At 37.9% G+C, this 23092-nt stretch overlaps 1 long non-coding RNA gene across 1 annotated transcript in view; it reads left to right on the plus strand.

Annotated features, from left to right (window-relative positions):
• Window positions 1-5180: 5180 nt before the first annotated feature.
• The window catches only part of LOC146001312 (uncharacterized), a 35589-nt gene continuing 17677 nt past the window's right edge, over window positions 5181-23092 (plus strand). The window contains exon 1 of the long non-coding RNA XR_014443564.1: window positions 5181-5298. This is a non-coding gene — a long non-coding RNA (uncharacterized LOC146001312). The remainder of the gene's footprint in view (window positions 5299-23092) is intronic.

The following is a 23092-nucleotide window of genomic DNA, read 5'->3' on the forward strand; positions in this document are numbered from 1 at the left end:
GTTTCGCTGCAGGACCGGAATCTTTTTTTTTCTCGCACTATTTAAATTCGATCCAAGTTGCATATTCTTTTATTTCAATACGGAACTTGGACCCTATTTAAATTGATCCGGAAAAAAGGTTCCTGGACCGAATTGAAATACTTTATAGATAACAAGGTTCTTTACCGTCCAGAACCCATTTACGCTTGCTGATTTTCTCTTCTGGACCTTCTTCTGATTATGATCTCCCCCCCCCCAAATTCTTCAATAATTTCGCACCCTGGGACACCTTGAACATAAGGCGTATACAAGCCGACCACACACTATTGTAGAGCTCAAAACAACATCAGTATGGAAATTAGAAACATTCCTATTCAGATGTTGGAACGTGCCATGGACGATTTCCGTCACAGATTACCCGAGTGTCAACGACGAAATCGTGTTCGCCTCTAGGACGGAATTTTCAAAACATGAACGTGACTGTGACTATGCAATGTTTAAGGGTGTAGTTTACGTGTTTGATTTTTTTCTAATAAAGGTATAATTTCACAAGACATTAAATATGTCCATTTGACTATTTAAAACACTACGAAAAATACAAATTAAAAATATTGTACAACGAAGTCTGATTCGAGTGTTGAGTCATTCCGATATACTGCGTCTTATTTCATGTTGGGTTAGAATATTTCTGTATTTATCCAACTAACTTACTATATCTTAGAGATTACATCTTCGTTAATAAGTATTAAAACAATGTATTTCAAAGCTTCTTATATCCTTATCGTTAATCGAAAATCTGAACGACTTTCGTGCGTAAAATATTGATGAATCAATGTAGCCCTGCATTACTTCGGTAGGACAGACCATGATTCCTTGCGAGTAACCATGATCCTTTTCGACACATTTGGCGCATGCGCAGTAGTGTAAACAAAGATTGCGGCAAGTAGTGTATCTGTTGCTGTGGAACAGCGGTGTATAATGAAATTTCTCGTGAAGGAGAAGGTGAAGCCTGCTGAATTTTGGCGTAGACTGCAAGCACAGTATGGTGAATAAGCACTGTCACCGGCAAGAGTGTACGAATGGTGTCAACAGTTCAGTGAAGGGCTGGAGTCTTCCGTCTGCCGGTAAGATTTTAGGAACTGTCTTCTGGGACATGAAAGGTGTTATCCATGTGGATTTTTTTTAGAGAAGGGTGCCACAATTAATGCCCAGTATTACTCAACACTGATTCACGGTGCTGTACGTGGGGTCGTTCGGAAGAAAAGACCTGGAATGTTGTCGAAACATGTCATTCTTCTCCATGATAATGCCAGGCCACACATGGCCAATTTGACTCAAACAACACTGGCCAAATTGCACTGGGAGGTCCAGATTTAACCCCCAGTGATTTCCACTTATTTGGGGCTCTTAAAGAGCATTTGGGCGGGACGCACTTCCAGACAGATGAGGAACTCAAGAACGCCGTCCTGCAGTGGTTACGACACCAACCTACTTCTTTCTACGCCAAAGGCATCTTAAAAGGAACTTCCACAACGATGGCAACGCTATCTGGATGTCCAGGGGGAACACTTTGAAAAACTGACATAGTTTGGTGCTTCTACATATGTATGTATATTTCCTGTCTAGAAATAAAAATCTTGGTCGACCTTGAACGACCCTTGTACATCATTCACAAGTGTTTGAAATTAAGGTACATCATTAACCTAATTGATTTTTTTTGGGGGGGGGGGTCGTGCGACGAAAGTTGGAATTTCTCAATAACTTAGTAAAATGACAATTCTAGATTTTTTTCATTTAAAGCTCTACAATAATTCAATATATTTGTATAATTCATGGCATAATTAGCAGCGGTAGCCCAGTCGTTGTCGGCCTTCATGGCGGAGTGGTTAGAACAGTGCGGTGCAATGTCAGAGGTCCGGGGTTCGACTCCCGGCTCGGACGTGGATGTTTGTGATTGTCTATCCTGAAAGTCCTGAACTAGATACTTGAGTGAAAATGATATGAATGAATGAAGTGTGTTGAGGGAAGCTTCCGCTTAGGGGCGGGCTTTCTTTTATGAAAAATAAAAAATAAAATTAAAAAAAGTCGTTAGGGCGTCTGACTACCATGCGAGAGACCCGGATTCGATCTCCGGCGGGGGAGAACCGGGACTTTTTCAACCAGTTCAAACGGCTCTGGCGCCCACCCTGCATCGTATAAAGTGGGTACCTGAAGGAAATTCTGGGGGGTAAAGGCGGTCAGGGGCTTGGTGCTGATCACATCACATCCCCTATACGCCTTCATGGCGTGGTGCAAAGCACAGGGGAGCACTTTTACTTTACTTTACATGGCATAATTAAAATTATTACTAGGCTGAGCCGATACCGATATCGGTAAATATCGGTTGAATTTTCCTCGCTAATACCAATGATCCTTAGTGGCTTGAAGAGCGGCCAACACAAACAACTCATTTGTCAAGATTTGTCCTTTTTAAAGGTTCGTTCACCCTTCCTTAAGACTTGGAGGTCCAACGCAGAAATTCCATGTAGATTTCCGAGAAATACAATACTCTCCTGGGAAGCAGAAGACAAGATCACAGGCAGGACTAAAGTACTGCACTCAAACGTGACAATGACATCGTGCTGAGCTGATTCCGGAGTTCTTGGGAAAAGGATGAATGTTACTGTGGGGAGGAAGTGTTGTGGATTCCTACCCTTCTGAGTAAGTATTTTGTGCGATTGCCGGACGATACCGACACTGCAGCGACTTGTCTTTATTGCAAATGACAGAGAATAATGGACAACAGGGCATAAACAGAGCCACCCAAATGAGCATTATTATAATTATATCTGTATTTGTAGAATAATTTTTATGCCGTATTTCTCACTCTCAGGGTTAACCCAAACGACAAGAATGTTGTTTACATGTAAATCAAGCAGGGACACTCATAATATTCCACTGATCTTTTGGTGTAACTGCAACACTTTAAACAGGCTTTCAACATTTCAAAAACTTCTTCTTCTTCTCTTTTTGCATCCTCTGAGTCTAGAAAGAAGTTCACATAAAATGTCACAAACCATTTTAAAGTGCTTTAATGCTACATGAGAACAATTTGGGAGTAATTTAATGTCATTAATACAGTATAATGTAATGGAGTTGTTATGACTCAGTAACTAGTCTTTGTTATTTAAAACTGGAATTGTACAAGTATCGGTATCGACATCAGTATCGGTTGGAGTCGATCAGGGTATCGGTATCGGCTCATCCCTAATTACTACAGACTTATTCTTCAGAATAGATATACACTATCTGATCAAAAGTATCCGGACACCTACCCCAATCCATAGTAATACTTTCCCCGTAAGGCACTCCAGTACTGGACATTAATGGGGGTGGGTGGTAGGATCACTCTTTATCCTGATCACGGCCTGTAGTATCCCGGGAACACTTGCCATCAGCCATATGGACGTTTCTTTAGGAATGGCAGGCCATTCATCCTGAAGAGCCGTAGCTCGAACATGAACTGGTGTGAGACGTTGGGGTCTAGAGAAAAGTTGACGTACTAAGTCGTCTGACAAGTGTTATGTAGGATTTAGATCTGGACGCCGGGGAGGCCGGTCCAATTCAGGAACCCGATTGTCTACAAACCATTCATGCACAGACCCCCGCTTTGTGGCAGGCAGGTTGTCATGCTGGCATAGACAATGGTCATAACCACTGTAGGAAGTACACAACTGGTCAAAACGTCGTTGTACCTTTGCGCATTTATAGAGTGTTACATGAGCGCCGAGTTCATTGCAGGGAAAAACATCCCCAGCACTATCCTCCAAACTTCACTATAGGCACTACACATGAAAGTAGATATTCTCCGTGCATAAGCCACACCTAAACCCTACCATCTAATACCCACATGGTACAGCTTGTCACTCGAAATCACACATTACCAGTGCTCCACTGTCCAGTGGCGTCGCTCTTTACATCACTTCAGGCGACCCTTAGTATTCACACCGGAAATGTTTGGTTTATGCACAGTTGCTCAACCTTCAAGTCCCATTCCCCTCACCTCTTGACTCGAAGTCATAGTGTACTGTTCGTATTAGTGTGGAACTCTGGGGTGATCTTCTTCCAACGATGGCACTCGCTTTTCACGAACCACATTCTTCAATACCAGACGGTTTTAGTCTGTCAGTCTATGCAGCATACCTGGTCGCGATTATGTTGTGGTTACTCTGTCACGTTTGCACTTCACAATCATGTCACTAAGGGTAGATTTCTGGAACTACAGTAGGGTTGAAATGTCTCTGACAGACTTCTTACTCATGTAGCAACCAATGAGAGTCCACGTTCCTAGTCACTGAGTTCTGCTGACCGCCCCATTCTACTGGTACTGCTTAACTACGAACATCACCCGACGCCCTATTGGACTGTGACGTTGCTGTGACTTCTAAGCTTCCGTAATCAACGAACTGTCAGGATACTCCTGATCAGATAGTGTATATTATGTTCTCTTTAGTACCCATGGAACATATAGCTATTACACGGTATTAGATATATAAATTCTTCACTCACGAGCAAAGTTCAGCCTGTGGTTCCTGTACAACTTAACACGCAAACTTTGAATAATCAAATAAACAAAACATGCAATACTACTATGATACAAATATTCAATTATATGTATCCCTAAAGGTAAAAAAAAAGTAAAGTGCTCCCCTGTGCTTAGCACCACGCCATGAAGGCGTATAGGGGGTGTGGGGGTAACGCCCCACACTTTCTTGATCCGGTCGTGAGTGGGGGTGATGTGATCCCTACTAAATAATTTTAGTAACTAACACTATAAAATATACTAATTCACGCAAATCAAAAGTTATTCGTTTCTAGTTCTAATCTGCTGTTACATTTTGTTTGGATTTTAACGTTCAAGTCATCTCTACGCGGCTCACACTTTCTTTATTACTTAATTTGCTGCTTCTCGTCATTGCAAGATGGAGAAGTGGGTGGAGGAATGTTGCAATCTTCACCCTCAGAGATATAGAAGTTCTTGGTCGCTGCAAGTATGAATTTATTATTACTTACGTAATAGAACACACAAACGCGGATGCCCGTCTTTTCAGTCACCTTCGTTCAAAGTAAGTGCATTACGTCACAACTGAGCTTTCCTTTATTTTGATTTTTTCAGACCCTTTTCTACTGTATACATGTGGAAGGCCATACTTTATTTGCCTTGAAACTGGTCTACAAGCCTCATAAACATTTCCATCCTTGCATGATCTCATTCACTGCGTATCACAGAGCCACAAGACTGTTTGTGGAGAGCCTCAACCTAAGTCACTCCAAGAACAGGTAAGAACTGCTTGTAACTAAATATCTTGAAGTTATTCTACATTTCACGCGAGTTCCTCGAATCTTCATAAGTTATAAATGGAAAGCAGCAATTTCTAACACAATCCCTTAGTTGTATAGATCCACCCACAGCGCATTAAGAAAATCCCTTGTGTTTTATCACGCAAACATGGCAAACAAATAACAACCAGAATCAACAAACTGCATAAAAGAGAAGCTCAACCAATCAAAAACAACAAGTTATAACGACGCAGTTGTGACGCAGTACTACCGAATATGGTTGATTCCTAGAATATAATGTCTATCAGAGATTCGCTCGGTGCTGAAAACTTTATCGATATCTTTCAAATTTTCACTATGTTTCTGTGTGCAACTCTACGAAGAACACGAAATGCCTGTCCCATCGCCTGGCATGTCTCATTCAGACTGTGTTATACTTTACATCTAAAATGATCAACTAATCGTGAACTAGACGTAAAGATCACACAGGGGCCTCTGCATCATGTCAGTCACATACTGCAAAAAAATATAAAAGTATGTATTCACAGTGTAGTTCTAAAGGTTTACATGGGGAAGGTCAAATATGTAATAACACCAACATCAAACTCTTCTTCCGAAGATTCGATTTTGTCGTATGAAAATGTATTTTCAAGTTCATCTTCTGGAAATTTTGATTTTAAATTTACTTTTACCCCCATTCGAAATTATGTTTAGTACAAAGTGGCTGATTTTTTGTTTAATACGTACAATTATTTTGCTAATTTTTCCAGTCTTGGCAAAAATATAAAAGGGATACTTGTATTCAAAAGAGTGCACATTTCTGCCTATTTGCATTTTTATTCCTTTTTAGTGAAACATAGTTTCAATGTTTTAAGTTCCTTTCATGGCGTTTCTAGTCCGAAAACGCATTTTCACAGTGCCTATAAATGCCTATTTTGAGGGTTAGTGCCTGTTTTGAGAGTGTTATGTTAGAGAGCATGTTAAACGCTAGGATATCTCAGAGTTCGACCAATAAACTTTATAGTTTCAGGCGTTCAGCAAATATATATTCCAGTAAAGTCACGTCAAGAACAGCGTGAATCCCAGCCCAGAAACGTTTCACTTTCCACGTAGAAACTAAGAGCAAAGAGGAAAATAAACTGTGGAATTATGGAAGCGGGATTTCCAGATATGGCTGCTCGATAGCTGAATGAATGACGTGGGAACGGCTGGGCCTTGGGCTTCTGATTGGAATGGAAATGCCGTTCACATCCTCCTCGTGCGCATCAATCAGCGAGTGGCGTTCCATAAAAGCAGTCACTGTAGCTATCGATTCCTATCACGTTGATTTTCTGAACGCACGCTGCACACGTACGGCGTTATTTGCTTATTCGCTTGACACAGCCGTTCATCTTCTTCAGAAGATAAAGCGGATACTCTCAGCTTGGTCTCAGCCAAACACGTTGGTCCCGGATTTCCGAATCAAGAAGAATTTCACAGATATATTGTCACGGGTGGGACAGGCCGGGGCCTCCGAGAGATACTTATACTTATGTAAGGGCCTCGCACCAGCTCTCGTGACGTCACAGTATTAGTCAAGTATAGTCCATTTACAATATTTAACAAAGTGCATTGTAAGAGTATAATATTTAGTTTTCTGAGTGAATAGTCCTCTCTTATTCGTTCAGAACGTTGCTTTCACCTGAAGAACGTTTCAAATGTTATATGACATTGGAAAATACGTAAATAATATTGATAGAAGTAAAACCCAATCTTTACCGTTCTGCATAAAGTACCTTTATGTTTCAAATTACCAATGGAAAAAGGCGATATAGATAAAATTTCATCCTACATTTGGAACTTACTGTAAGTTCGTAAAGAATTATCGACGTCAGTATATAATTCCTGTGGAATGAGAACTACTTAATGTCCAAGTTATGTATGCAAGATAATTTTGTAAATGTTTACGTACAGATGGTTGAGAAAAGAGCTTGTAAGAATAGAATTTCGTATTAAATAAGCTTTCCAACTTTGGAAACTCAAAATTCCCGTGTCTAATTTGATAAATGTTTAATTTTCTAGAAATGTGGTAAATATTTGGATGCCCAAGTTCCCGTGGTTTGGTTGTAGGTTACATCGCATCAAAATCTTACATGCAAGCACAGAGAGAAAGTGTACAAATACTAATGCAACAAACGTACTAGCCTAACCTATTCTCAATACCTAGGTGCTAAGAACACAAATCTTAAATGACCTAACAGTAATTCAAGCCTATGAAAGGGGATTTGCGATCACACGAAACGTTAAACTCGTTGAGAATATTATTGCAACTTGCAAACAACTTACTTTAATCAAGAAGCCCAAAGCAAGACGATACAATAAATCTCATGCTCTATAAAGGGATTATTGGTAAAAGAATATCGTATTCTAAAGTCCTTATAATTATATTCCTTTTTGGTAAGCATGCTAGATAATGGTAAAAACCAAGAGACAGGTTAGCCAAGTTATTTTTCAGGATAAAAGGCGTAAGTTTTAATATATATATATATATATATATATATATATATATATATATATATATATATCAGCGTGTTTCATTCATCCCTAATAACGACAATTTACTTCTAACTGTACCTGGACATGTAACTGAAATCGTGCCATGCAAATATTTGCTGACATACAAGTTGATAATTATATTTTCCCCTTGTGCTTGTGATATTTAGAAAAGGTTGAGATAATATCTCGCTCTTCTACTTTTCCACAGAGCATAAATGTAAATCAATCAATTGTGTTACATGAAATCACAATGACTGACAATGCAAATGTAATAATCGTTATTTTTACATAGTAAATTTTCACTTTAGCAACTTGTCTACAATTCCAAATACCTTAAGGCGAGGAGATACAATTACGCACCAATTGTGCATTTATTTCAGTATCGCCCGAATGGGCACTGCTACTAAATCAAACCCTGGGTGTATCCAAGAGTATGAATTTCTCTCCATGGTGCAAGTGCCAACATTTTGTTATGTTGATTATTAAGCTGGACACGATGTTTGAAAAATATGATGAATAATAATTTTCGGAATCCCATGTATTCCTTATGGGGAATCAACTTCAACATCAAGTTACGGCTAATCAAATGGAAGTTTCGACTTTTCCGCTGGTGAAATTCATCTTCAAACTGCCCTCTTCCCGTTGACATCTCTTTCTATTCCATCGGAAGTTTTATATTCACAAGAGAATGAATCAAATGATACTCCCATATGATCAATGCTTTTTCCCTTGCCTTCTGGCTGTGTTGCCAAACCTGATGGGCATAAAATAACTAAATTTTACCTTAAATGGAGTTAAAACTGACTCTCATGGAGCTAGATTTACAATGGCTGGATAAAGTGCCTTCTAGGGTAATGTTAGTTGTCAAAGGGGTGGGGCACTGCTATTATCGTTAACTCTAAATTGATGACAGTTTATTCTTAGTTTTCAACATCTGAATCCGGCGGCATCGCCCATCTCAATAATCCACCGATGGTGGTATGAAATCGAAAGTAAAGAATTCCCTGACGACCATATATTGTCAATTTCACGTCTAACATTGTGCTATAAAGAAGTAGCTGGAGAGATAAGAGAGAGGGGGTGACGTAGCCAATATAACAATATCACGTCACGTGCAAAATGTATAATTATGACGAAAGGTGGTCTATGTGGGTCGGAACCAGAGATGGCATCATAGTGGGGCACGGGCGTGGGCGTCCCAGTTCACAGCCGAACGAGTGCACGAAAGATTGATTGATTGATTTAGTTTATTTTACTTCGCGTTTTGTGCCTGTTGGCTAATTTGTGAAGATGGGGATGAGTGATGAAATTGATGAATGGACATTCACAAACAATCAAGCCCGAGCGGGATTCGAACCCGGGACCCTTGGCGTCGCAGCGCGATGTGCTAACCACTCGGCCAGAGGGTCCGGCTAGAGTGCACGAAAGAGCCAGATCTGGCTCCAAGAGAGCTAAGTTGGCACACTGCCATGGACGGAAGGGCTTGGGAAGACTCCCGTGGAAATTGTATCGCACGCAATAATCAAAAAGATCTTCCTGTTTTTGACAGAAATAATCGATAAAGCGAAAATATAACATCCATTACCAAGTACAAATGTACAAAATTATCAACAATGTATTTGTGAAATATGCTAATAAAATTAAACAAAGTCGTAAAATTCTATTGACGTACATTGTATTTCTGTCACGTCATGTAGTATATCAAAAGTAAGTGAATATCCTTTATTGTGACTGGAAAGAAAATTGTTAAAGACGTGACTCTTGCACTTTTAAATTGCACAATTTCAGACAACGTATGAACAATAAAACGGGCATATAAATCACAATCAACATTTTTATCGTGTTAAATAAAGTAATATAATAGTTACAAAGTCGGCATTCATGTAATTAATATTACAATTCAGCTATGTTCACAAATTCCTAAATGTCGTACATCTCGCATTGATTGAACACAGACTTTTTTTTTACTAACATCTAATTAAATGTTGTACTACATACAAACGCATAAATTTACTTGTAACTGATCAGGAGACAACTATGTTTAGTTTGCGATAACAATTATTGTTCTTACTCTGAAATGAATAGATTTACAGAAACTATTTATCGTACAAATCTCTCATTCAAATACATGTATTTCGCCAAAACGCACTACTAATCTTTTGACGTCATCAGGTTGAGACCCGTACATGAGTATATAAGTATCTCGGAGGCCCCGGACAGGCGGACTACATTTTTTATATTAAAGTAACTTTTCTACTGATAGTTGGCAATATTTTTCTTAGGGTTCGGCATTTGGCATTATTTATTCTATGTTTAATGAGTAATTTACAGTGCGTTACTATTTACTATTCCGTGTATCGAGTACAATTTGTAGAATACAGTGTGTTGGTAATACATCACTTAAGAAGAATTATTTTGAAGTAGCAATAATAAGTAGGGGAGACCGGGGCACTTTGTCACAATTTTCACATTTTATTTTTTTGTGGCTCTCACGTAAGGCCGAGAATTATAATTTTTTACATGCAAATACTTAGTAATCTTGTGCACAACATATGTTCCTCTGTACAATGTAACTCATCCTGAACTGGACTTATTAACTCTTCTTTATGGTCAATACAGTTGTGACAATGTACCCCATATGCGGGGTAAGTTGTCACAATATCTGGGGCAAGTTGTCACATGCTATTCTAGTGGCAGTTTCATTAAATAGGTATATATTATTAATGCAACTCCTAGAAAAAGACTGGAAATGTTACTAGCACTAAATACTTAGCATGTAAAAGAGACTTAAAAGCTAATTAAATTAAATGGTAAATTATGCTAGTTAAACAGGAAATAAAGTAGGTGGGCCTGTATATTTTCTTCATCCCAAAAGATACATATATTGTTACATCAATCTTTGTAGGTAATTCACAACTTCATGAAAACAACACTAGCTTACAGAGTAGCTAATGAAGCAAAACTACAAACTTAAAGGTTACAGAAAACTGTTTCAGTAAGAACATTCGCAAAAGATAGGGCCTACACTTCCAACACACGAAATTTGCAAGTGGCATTCAACTTTCTTGTGATTTTAGAGTTAATAAATTGCAAAAATGTTCCTATATATATGTCCGAAGCTTGTTTTAGGTATGATACTAGTAAGTCTTCCTCATGTTGCGCAAATACTCTGTTACATGTTGAGTAATCCAATGTGAATGAGCATTGCCCGGACTGTAGTTCACTCTCTGTAACACATGCACAAAATCTCGCCAATGTTCTGTAGTGGACATGAAATTCTTGGGCAGGTTTACTTATAGATACGGGGTTGTCGTTTCTTTTCACGGCTCTTGCTGCAGCCAGTAGGTCTCCCATGGGCGGGGCATTCCTCTCAGTCTTTCTCTTGTATGTTCTCACCATCTGCGAAGCAACAGAGCCACTTATTAAAAGAGAAATACACCACTTGTATCATGACTAACACACAGTGGGGCACATTGTCACAGTGACAACATGCCCCGTCTTATTTGTGACAACTTGCCCCACGCGTCGTAGTTCCTCTTTTTTAAAAATATCTGTACCAAGCAATAAGATTAAGCGCATTCAGAGTACCACATTATGAAGCTCTATTTCTAACCTACATAACACACGCGAAAATACTTACCGCTCACGCTTTCACGAACACACAGTAGGAAAATTCCAGGACTCAAAAAATTTACACTGAAGCACTGAAAACAGACAAAGCTCAACTGACTGAGCCACGTGTTTCCCGCACACTTCTAAGCGAGTACAGTTGGAAGTGATATCTAGTAGGTAAAAGAGAAACCAGCACCAACTCGCTGACGTTTAGGCTTTTCTCAGAATTGCTACTGTGACAACGTGCCCCTTGTGACAATGTGCCCCGGTCTCCCCTACAGATTTGATGTGACTTAAATAAATGAACGAAGTGAACAAGAAAATTTTAACAATTATTTCTTTGCAAACTGAAAATACATATTATTAATGGGCCTAGTCAAAGCAAACTATTGTAGGTGGCAGCACCCTTGTTGTGTCCTCACGCTTTTGATGGGTAATTGTTCTCCCATTTAAATACATGGGGAATTTGATGCTAAACGTGCTGCTATTACATTAAATTGCAAGTTTAATTTCATCCTAACCTCAGAAATTATGTCGGGATATGATAGATAAATAATCAGTGCTGTGAAACTAAGAACTTTAATAAGACGATCGTCAACAACAGAAAAGATATCGGAACTCGAAAAAGCCTTAAAATTTGTGCTGCACTTGTTTACGTCACTTGCAATTTTCATAATTTAAGTACTTTATTTTTGTGAATCTGGTAAAGAATAATACATAATAATTCCATGCAACTGTATTTTTATTTTTATAGTTGTTATTAATAACTGACTCCGTTTCTTACGTGATATTCTACTTTTCCTCATGGCTAGTAAATATGGTTCTCTATTTTATACATACACATTTATCGAGAAGAATAGTTATTACAAAAAATATTTTCCATTATGTTTCATGTTTCGCAACTTCTAGGGCTTTCTTATTTACAGGAATTATAATTTTAAAATTGTTGTAATCGAAATCAAAGATGACGAAAATACAATGGCAAAATGTCTGCTTAATACAAAGAAAGCATATGTTAATATCAAGTTATCGGAAAGGGCATAGTGTATAATAATAAATATCATGCGCTTACTCACTTAATACATTTTCCTTTGTAATATGGTGAGTTTCTCCGATTCTTACTCCCACCGTTGAATTACACATACTCGCAAGTCGCAACAAGAGGAAACAAAAGCGTAGTGTAAAAATCTTAATTTTTTGTATTATAGACCCGTGGCAGCTAGGGACGACCAAAATTATGTCAATTTTAGTGCTATTTGTGCATAAAGATACTATATTTAGCCCGTCTGAGCTACCCTGCCGTTGCGCTTTATTATATTAATTCTTAGGTTCAGGAGAATGTAATTTTAGGAAACTTACAACTTGCTACATAATCTAAAAGGTTTGCTAAACGAATTTTTGTTATCGGTTTACACAAGAAATTCTTACCTTCGTTGAAAATAATGTTTGAATAGCCATCCTGTCGCTCTCCAATGTAAGGCCCGCTTTAGACGAAAGCATTTTTCTTAACATTTGTGCCATGACCAAATTGCTACCGTGTAAAGTGAGAAATCTTATGGCATTTCAGATGCCATGGCATATTTCATGGCATTTCTCAAGGGTAGGATCCGTTCTATTTCCGTAGCATTTCTCGTAGCATAACCAATCAGAAGCGACCTCTAGGTCACGAGCGCAGTTACGATAATTATTCAACCGAGAAGAATTACGCTTCGTATAAAATGGTTTTAGGTAGGGACGCATGACGCTCATGAAATGTATACTTTACAACGTTTACTGTACACGTATGGAAGAATATTTTAGTTTTTTCAATTATAAACACCGTGCACTCTCTATATATGGTGTAACTCGATGTGCCTATCGTGCTGTATGCATGGACGTCCACAGGATTTTTTCCAGGGAGGGGCAAGGAAGGTATTTTTTTCAGGGGGTGCAAACGAAGGCAAATTTTCACCAAAAATAGTGTTGTTCCCTAAAAAACATTGCTTAAATTTGAATTTATGGTGTTCATGCAATAATTAACACATATTATTGTGGCTAAAATGAAATTATATGTGTGAAATACATATTTTTTGGTTGACTTTCATTTTCCAGGTGGGGCCACGGCCCCCCTTGCCCCCTTCCGGACGCCCATGGCTGTGATTGTGCCGCATTTGGGTGTATCTAATATGGACATATGACTTATGTAATATAGCAAGTTTGACGTCAAAAGTTTTTGGTGTTTCACAGTGAAATCGTGTGCATGTTTTCAGTGAATATTAAAAGACATATCCCCCCGCTCGCTCCCACAACACCAAAAGCGCAAGACAAGTTCACGAGCAATATTATCAATAACAGGAGTATCCCTCAGGGTTGTAGAACATTCTCCGTCTTGCCTCCACATTATCGTCACAATATTTTAGTTCTCGCACACAAGAAGCCAAAAGCCTCATATTATCTAGCGTATCTAAAGAGCAAAATTTCGTGCGGGGGCATCCAATATAGACAGATTACAGTACTCTTATACAAAAACACCTTAAATGGACTTGATTACCGAAGTACCATTCTTAAAAATATACAATTATCAATAATTCTGTCGAAAAATGTCCTTTTTACACATATATACCTCACAACAAAGAACAACGATTGACTAACATCATTTTCACTTGAGGAGACGCTGCGTAAAACCATTCCATGTAAAGAGTGAAAAAACTTTAACCCATTTCATTCCAATTGAAACGGTATCTTGGCTAAAATAATTGCTCATTGAACACAAAAACAACACAGCGTGTCACCAACTTCCACCATTAGCAGGAAACATCGCCACCAGTGCATTCTAGCATATGCCGTTATATATAACGAACTGGTCCATCTCTCCCGGAATTATCCTATATATACACGGAATTTCGGAACTTATTTTGAATTGTAGTGGTGGAATTTTTCAATCGCTTTTCTTCATAGAAAAGCGATTGAGAAATGCCCACCCACTTCTCCTTCCTACTTCAAAATAAGTTTCGACGTCTTTGGTACAGGTAGCTCTCAGTAGTTTATAAGCCCCACAACGGCGTCAACGTGGCTACCATTTGTGAGGGCCCCTTTTGTTTTCAGTTGTAGAGGGACACAAGGCCACTTGTACCTTGCAGCCTTGCGCCGAAGAACCAACGTGTCAACTATGCACTCCATCAGTACATGTTAACATTTTCTTGACATATCACACACTTTCCGTTAAGAATGTATGTGCAACCTTTAATTTTCTTTTGTGCCATCTTGTATTTGCTTTGTTTTCCTGTTGTTTTTTCTGCTGTATAGTTTAAGTATAAAATGACCGTTCAGTACTGTATCAGAGACTTTAAGTAAACATGTATAACCAGATTCGCATTAATTATGAACAAAGAATTACAGCTGCTTTATTATTAGACAATTGTTTTTAGTATTTCTCTTTCCTCAGGACAGAGACACTTTAAATATTTTTCCATCACACCACCGAATATTCAGTCCTAGCCTGAGCATGAATGTTATTTTTCGGTGTCCTTTTATAGATTTCATAAAATCATCACTCATTCTCGTCGTTGCGATTAGCCAAAAGTGGCAGAACAGTAACGCTTAATAACAAGAATACAAACATATATGTAAATATACAAAATGGCTGATGTTCTTAAGGCATTTTGGGGAGAGTGCCTTGCTCAAGTAAGTCGGCGGCATGGCCACTGGGAGAGAAGAAATAGACAGCAAGAAGGTTTATGTTGAGGGAAAATGCACAATTAGAAATCATAGCAAACATAAAGAACATAGAAAGGTCTGTAAAAAAGGTAAAACAAGAATAGTAAAACAAATCATGTGTCAGATAACAAATTGAAAACAAATCATTACTTTTCTTTCGAGATACTAAAAAAAGTAGATTGTATTCAGTTCAATACCGGATTTAACTTACATATAGATGTAAAGATATCTTCATATTTAAATTTATTTACGCTGAACAACTTCAACTTATAAGTAAAAGTAGAATTTGTAGAGGTGTGTCCGTCTGGTGGTTTTGGTTTTCGGGAATTCTCAGCTTATTCGTTTGTGACCTTACAATTCGCACGAAATAATAATGTAGGGATTCAAAATTGTGTTTTCCATGGAAAATCCAACAGATTTAACATATACGTGGGAAGTTAATTGCATTTCATTCAGAATGGAGTAATGTGTCATACAATGTCCAAAAATATGTATCCACCTTTATGTATTCTAACTGGATGAAGCAAACCCATCACCATTGATAAATGAAATGTAATAGATCTCAGTAGATGGCAGGACAAATAAAATAAAAAAGTTAGAGTGTAAATATAAATATAATATGTGTATTTCATATATGCTTAGAACTTAAGTTGCAGGTGCTTGAAAATAATAAACTACTTAAAACTAAGCTTACTGCTTGATTCTTTTGTTCATAAGTAATAAAAATCTGGAAAAGAGTCCAAATTCCCAGAGGCGGTTTTCATATTATGCATTGTAAGATGTCACAGGTGTCAAGTTTTTAAACCGCCAAATCCAATAATTTTTTACCAGGGCACGCATCCTCCAGTGTCGCTTGTCCGTTGTCTCCTGAAAAACGGAGGCTTCAGGCAGCGGCACTGTTGAGCGTGCCCGCTTAAATAATATAATTAATGGACAGCATCCTCAGTGAACAGACCCCCACGCTCTATAGGACGTCCATAGCTTCTACAGAGCCTTATTAGAATATCACGTGTGCTTTTAGGTCATGATAGCATTTTGCAATTATCTCATTGATTGAATGTCTAACTATTTTATATGCGTTATGTAATCAAATATTTAAAGCACATAAATTAATTTATTTTTTCACTTTAGGTAGTATTTTAATCAAGAAGATAAATAATTTTTAACTAAGCGGATCAAAAAACAAATTAATTATTTTTTGAAAAATCACAGGTTGATAAAAATATGTTAATCACCAAAGAAAAATATCACTTTTCATGATATTAAATTTATATTGATAAGTTTGTCTTCAATTTTGATTTTTTTTTTTTTTAAACGTGTGCCTGAATCTTCTTTCTGCAAATGCAATAAAATACATTGACAAGAATTTATTTCTAAGAACAAGTTGTTTTGACATGGCAACTCTATTATTTTGGCATTTTAGAATTTAATAAAAGCTTAATAAAATGTAATTTGTCCGAATATGAAGCATAATTGTGTAAGAAATAATGAATTATGTAGGTAGCACCATCTCACCTATCCTGCATGAGCTTCCGATACAATTCAAAAGAGCAGGAGGCATCGGATATATTGACAGCGAAAATTAATGCATAAATTAGTTCTGCTTCAGTATAAACATAGCATTTTACAATAGAATTATCATTTACTTGAGTTATGCATCCATCGTAAAAGTTTATAGACTGTTTGTTTTTAAATGTTTTATATTATAAATGTTTATTAAAAAAATTGAAGACAACGCCAAAGCTGTATTGACGAGTTTCTTGTAAGTATTGACCATTGAGCCCTTGTCTTATGAGCAGCACTTCTCTTGCGATAACCTGGGTCGACTGTCGTCCGGGATTTCATGATAGATAGAGTTCAACAAGCCAGCAGAAATTGGATTTAGTTACTTAAATATTGATAATAAATATTACTTTATTATACAATTTTCCCTTATTAAGAGAAGTACATTTGTAAATGAAATCAAGTAATTTTGATTATTTTACAGCTAACCAATCCAAATTAATAAATGACTGAAAATAGAGTGCACTTGACTTATTTTAAAATTGTTTTCCGTGCATTTTATATCAATTATTATTTTCAATTACACTAGTCAACAAATTTAAACTTTTTTTCTGCAACACGGGAAAAAAAGGGTCAGTTTAACTAAATCGAACCTCCTGAACACGAAAATGATAGTAAAAATGTCGTAACACGTAACGTTTTTGTGTTACACTGGTAAAGAAGATTGTAGTGAAGGCGACGAAAATATATTACGTGACTTGTATTTTTAACTATGTTACGAATGCAGTTATAACACTAGTATGACTAAATATCATCAATAAGATGTAAAAAAGATCAAGGTACAAACATGCACACATATGTGTAATATACACAATATACAGCTATCACAATGGATGCAATTACCCTTATTTCCTCCTCTTGTAATGTTTATCACTATCTCTAACTAGGAACCAGCAGTAATCGCCCATCATGTGAGGATCCCATCTACCTTGATATCTCTGCTCCATTGTGCGAATGTCTTGATGGAATCGTTCCCCTTGTTCATCACTGACGGGTCCTAAGTTCTTTGGGAAAAAATCCAGGTGGGAGTGGAGAAAGTGGATTTTGAGCGACATTCGACATCCAAGCTTTGCATAAGAATCAAGGAGTTCCAGAACTAATTGAGTATAGTTTGGTGCTTTAGTATTGCCCAGAAATCCATTCACCACTGCACTAAAAGCCTTCCAGGCAGCTAGTTCTTTGACACTTAACTTCCTTTCACAGTTGTGATCTCTCAACAGTTTCCGAATTTGGGGGCCAACGAATATTCCCTCTTTCACTTTAGCATCACTTAGTTTTGGGAAGATGCTATGCAAGATGGTATGCAAAACCATTTCCATCTTTGTCCATGGCCTTTACAAAATTCTTCATGAGGCCTAATTTGATATGCAAAGGAGGAAGCAATATGTTGTTAGAATTAACTAATGGAGCATACTTCACATTTTGTTGCCCTGGTATATAGGTTTGTGTAGTGCGATTCTGTAGCCCTACTGTCCCACAAGCAAAGGAAACAACAATACTTTGTAAACCCACCTTGGAGTCCCATTAATATGGCAATGACCTTTCAATCGCCACAAATCTGCCAGCAGTACTTATTATATTGAATCATATTCAACAAGACAGACATACTGTCACATGTTTCCTTCATCTCAACAGAATGTGCGACTGGTATGGATGGTTTTTGGTTGCCATTGTGTAACAACACTGCTTTCAGGCTACTTTTGGACGAGTCTATAAACAGTCTCCATCCCTCGGGAATGTGCTCCAACCCAAGCTTATCCATTAAACCGTCTAGATTTGTACATACACAGAGGGAATTTTTCATTTCAAAGTAGCCTGAAAACTGTTCATGTCTCTTTCTGAAATGGGTAATTCTAGTTCCGGAAGCCAGCAGATTCCACTGTTGAAGTCGAGATCCAAGCACCTCAGCCTGCTGCTTAGTTAGATACATATCTCTAACCAAGTCATTCAGTCTGGACTGGTCGACAAGGAGTGGTTCCATCTCTGGTTGTGGAAAATAGCTTGGATCATTGGAAGTTGACGGGATGGGTGGCTCTTCTTCTTCTGCAAAAGATTCCTCTAAATGTGAGGGTGGGCTAGGGATTGGGAGTATGGGTTTCATAGCGGAAGGAATATTGGGGTACACAATACTGGATTTTGTTAGTTTAGAATGTCCCGCTATGCTTGTTAGGCAGAAGTAACAGTCCTCAGCATGGCTACTCGGTTCACGCCAAACCATTGGCACCGCAAATGCCATAGCACGGGTTTTGTCTCCACGAAACCACCTCACAAGAGTTGAATAACAAGTCACACAGCACACATGGGGAGCCCACACTTTGTCTTGATCACCAACATTGCACCCGAAGTAGCTATACTACGCTTGTTTCAACGTTTCTGTCAACATTCGGCGTTGACTTTTTAAAGTGTACTGCCCGCACACATAGCAGAAATTGTTTGGTAAATTTACACAACCACGTCGGTTTTTCTTCATTGCCGTATCACCCAAGTAACTTCAACACAACTTCTCTACCTCAAAGCACGTAATACTGAACTCATTAAATCACACCCCCTTCAGTCTGTAGAGCATTCTCCCTTATCTTATCCTATCAGTAACTCATTCTGGGTGAGGGAGAAGCAGCCTTTTTGAACGTTCAACAATGGAAACATAGCCAGAAAAAGAAACAAATCTTTTTATAAGTGTGTTTGTTTATACATTGTTGCAAAATTTATTTTCATTGTTGCCCAAAATCATATAAATTGGAATCCAAATGTAAATAACGTATCCACATTATGCCGGATATGACGTCGTCACGTGTATCTCTGAAATGTTACGTGATATAAAAATTACAGTTGCAGATCTGAAATCAGCACATCCGAATTAGTTAAGAACACATGTTACCTTTAATGTTGCAAAATGGTTGTTGACTAGTGTTATTATACCCTATTTCATCTACTGATTCTTAGGTTTCAGACACAATTGAAATTATATATTTGTGTACTAAATAAGATATGTAATTTGCAATATTTCGGTATAATTCAGCCCTTATGTTGAAGCTGTATATCATTGAAGGGTGGTTTTAAACTGAAACAATGAATATGATGTTTTCCATACTTATGTGCATGGACCAAAGAAAATAAATTATTATTTTAAGGAAAGATCATAGCATTGAAGAAGACAAAGTAATGTAATGTTAATACAAGTCTGAGAATAATATATTTTTCTTTCAAGCTTCTCCGTATTTTCAGTTATTGTGATTGTGTTATTCTGTGAATTTGTTAAAAAAGAAGAGAGAATTAGAGAAAATAATCTAAAGCCCTGTAGTAAGCTAATGACTTGGGACGGCCTATAAATTAGTAGGTCACGTTACACTCTGGCGATTTAGAAATTAATTTAATTATTCCTATAGTAAAATACAACATTATCGAGATTTTGTTTATACAGTATTAGCATATAGTAGATAAATATTAACATTTAGTGCATGTAGGGCAAAAGTTGATCCTTATAGTCAGGGCCGCCGTTAGGGGTGTGCGACGTGTGCCACCGCACAGGGCCTCGCGCTTTGAGGGGTCTCGCGCTTCCAAATCAGTTAATTGCTCATATTTTGTGCAAACGCGATTGCACTCGAATAGAAGGAAGAATAACATAGTTATGAAGAAAAATTGTGTCATAACAAAGTTGTATTTTTGGTAACGGACAACTACGATGTCCCCTCTTGTCAAGCCACCAGTAAAAATTCGCCGACAAGGATCAACGACCCATTTGTGACTCCAACTTTCCCTGATTTCCTGCCTAATGTTCGACCGAGGACAGGCATCGTAAAGTGGTTATTTGTCTGGAAACTGAGGCCCAACAAATTTGAGGACGAAAGGACTAAAACAACAGTTGGCATCAAAGCCTTGAAGGTCCGCTGGGCTCTTCACTACAACCTCTCGTGTTTACAACCGCAGCGGCAAGATGAAACTGTCTACCGACTGTCTGAGTCGTGCAAAGCACGTGTGAGGTTTTTTTTTTACGAGTTTATAGGATGCTGGTGCTTCCAACTAAGTAACTAATCTGATGTTTCGTGTCTTATCTTGACATACTTAAATACATCCAAAATTACTGAAATCATAAACAAAGTTGCTACTACGTATATAAAGATAATGTTCCAAATATTTGTATCAAAAATACTTAACATATATTGTTTGTTTACTTATAGAATGAAATATGATATGGAAATATTATTTTATGGAAACAATGCAAATTCACTACAGTGTCAAAATTCAATGAATAGTCAAGAAAACAATGATGTTATTGGATATGATTAAATATTGCTACTTTTTAGTTAAAGTTACAATACGATATTGAACATTCCCGGCTTTGCAATTAAATATGTACTAGGGGTAAATGAGATTGATTAAGTGATCGATTTGTTGTTTTAAGTTCACTTTAAGCCCAGATAGGCTAATCGGGACTGGACCTACCGGAAATACGAAAGAGAAAGTTTTCCTTTGCCGGACAACTCTTAAACTATATATTGCAACCGAAATCGCTGTGGAACAAACTTAAAATGTTCGGCGTTGGAAAAAAACGTGATAGAAATGAAATAATTGGCATTTCCACTGAAGAACTAAATGGTCATTTTCAGAACTCATCAGACATAAATCCTAAAATTAAGAAACGTACGATCGACTCCATAAGTGTTCACAAAAGCAAAAACAAAAATAGTTTTGATTTCTCTTTTATAACTCATGCTAAGGTCCAGACTGCAATTAATAAAATCAAATCCAATGCAACCGGAGCAGATGAAATTTCTATAAACATGTTAAAATGTATCGCTTACCACATCTCATTTGCAATTGCAGACGTTTTCAACACATCCCTGTATACTGGCACATTCCCAAATATTTGGAAACTCGTTCACATACGCCCCCTGGCTAAAATCACCAACCCAGTAAGCGCTCAAGATTTTCGAACGATCAGTATTCTCCCCACTTTGTCAAAAGTATTTGAACACATAGTGCACGAGCAAATTTTTAATTATGTATAATCAGTTTTCGCCCACAACACAGCACCAGCACAGCACTCATTAAAGTGGATGACGTAAGGTCAGCGATGGATAAGAGATATCTGACAATGCTGGTTCTCCTCGATTACAGCAAAGCCTTCCAAACCGTCGACCACGATATTCTGCTGGAAAAATTGTCATCTTATTTCAACTTCTCCCAACCTGCTGTTGACTGGACTCGATCATTCTTAGCAGCCAGACAGCAATGCACATTAGTTTCTGAAAATAAGTCGTCATGGCTGCCGATAAATTGCCGTGTTCCCCAAGGAAGCGTTTTGTCTCCGCTACTGTTCTCCATGTACATAAATGATATATCGGAAACATTTCAATCAACGAATTACCATCTGTACGCTGATGACGTCCAATGTTACTTATCGTTCCCTAAAACAAACATCAATATGGCCATCAAAGCCCTAAACGCTGATATTATGAACGTCTTCAAGTGGTCTCAGGCAAACGGTCTACGAGTAAATGCTGAGAAAACTAAATGTATTTTAATTGGCTCACGGCACCTCATATCCACAGCAGCAAAGTCCTCCATCCCGGACATTCTTGTAGACGGAAAACCCATTTCACTATCACTTTCGGTCAAAGACCTGGGAATTGTTGTGGACGAAAACCTCACCTGGAGTGACCATGTGAAGGCCATATGCAAAAAATCTTACGCAGCATTACACTCACTGTACCACCTAAAAAACATCTTACCACAAGAGGTAAAGAAGACACTCGTGGAATCGCTAGTTTTGTCGCAAATAGACTACTGTGACTTGACGTATGTTGACCTCAACGGTGAACTAGCAAGACGTCTAAAGCGAATACAGAATGCATGTGTACGTTTTATTTATAACATCAAACATTTTGACCACCTTACCCCGGTTTTCAAAGACCTAGGCTGGTTTGACCTTTCAACACACCGTCGCTTCCACGCTCTTACAGCACTCTACAAAATAGTGCATTCAAGAGAACCCCCTTACCTATTTTCACGATTTCAACCCCTAAGCGCAGCACACACCTTTGCTACCCGTTCACGAAACAAGTCCCTGCTCACCATCCCCTCCCACAAGACAGCGTTTTACGGAAATTCCTTCACGGTCACTGCCACCAGAGCGTGGAACGACCTCCCCAATGACAAGAAACTCTTCTTCTCTCGGCAATTTCAAATCAAAATTAAGAAAGCATCTTCTGGAGGCAACTTACCAGTACTGAAAACAAGGAAAGAAAATAGAATGAAACCTTTCTTGATCTAAATTTGCAGGCCAAACACCGACCGACTTTTCTGTATTTTAAGTATTTTTGTTATGTGTATGTTCATGCTGTACGTGTATTTTTTACGTTTCTTACAGCATATATGTGTATTTTTG

The sequence above is a fragment of the Lepisma saccharinum genome, chromosome 17 (assembly GCF_977018435.1).
Source record: "Lepisma saccharinum chromosome 17, izLepSacc3.1, whole genome shotgun sequence".
Taxonomy (NCBI): Eukaryota; Metazoa; Arthropoda; class Insecta; order Zygentoma; family Lepismatidae; genus Lepisma; species Lepisma saccharinum.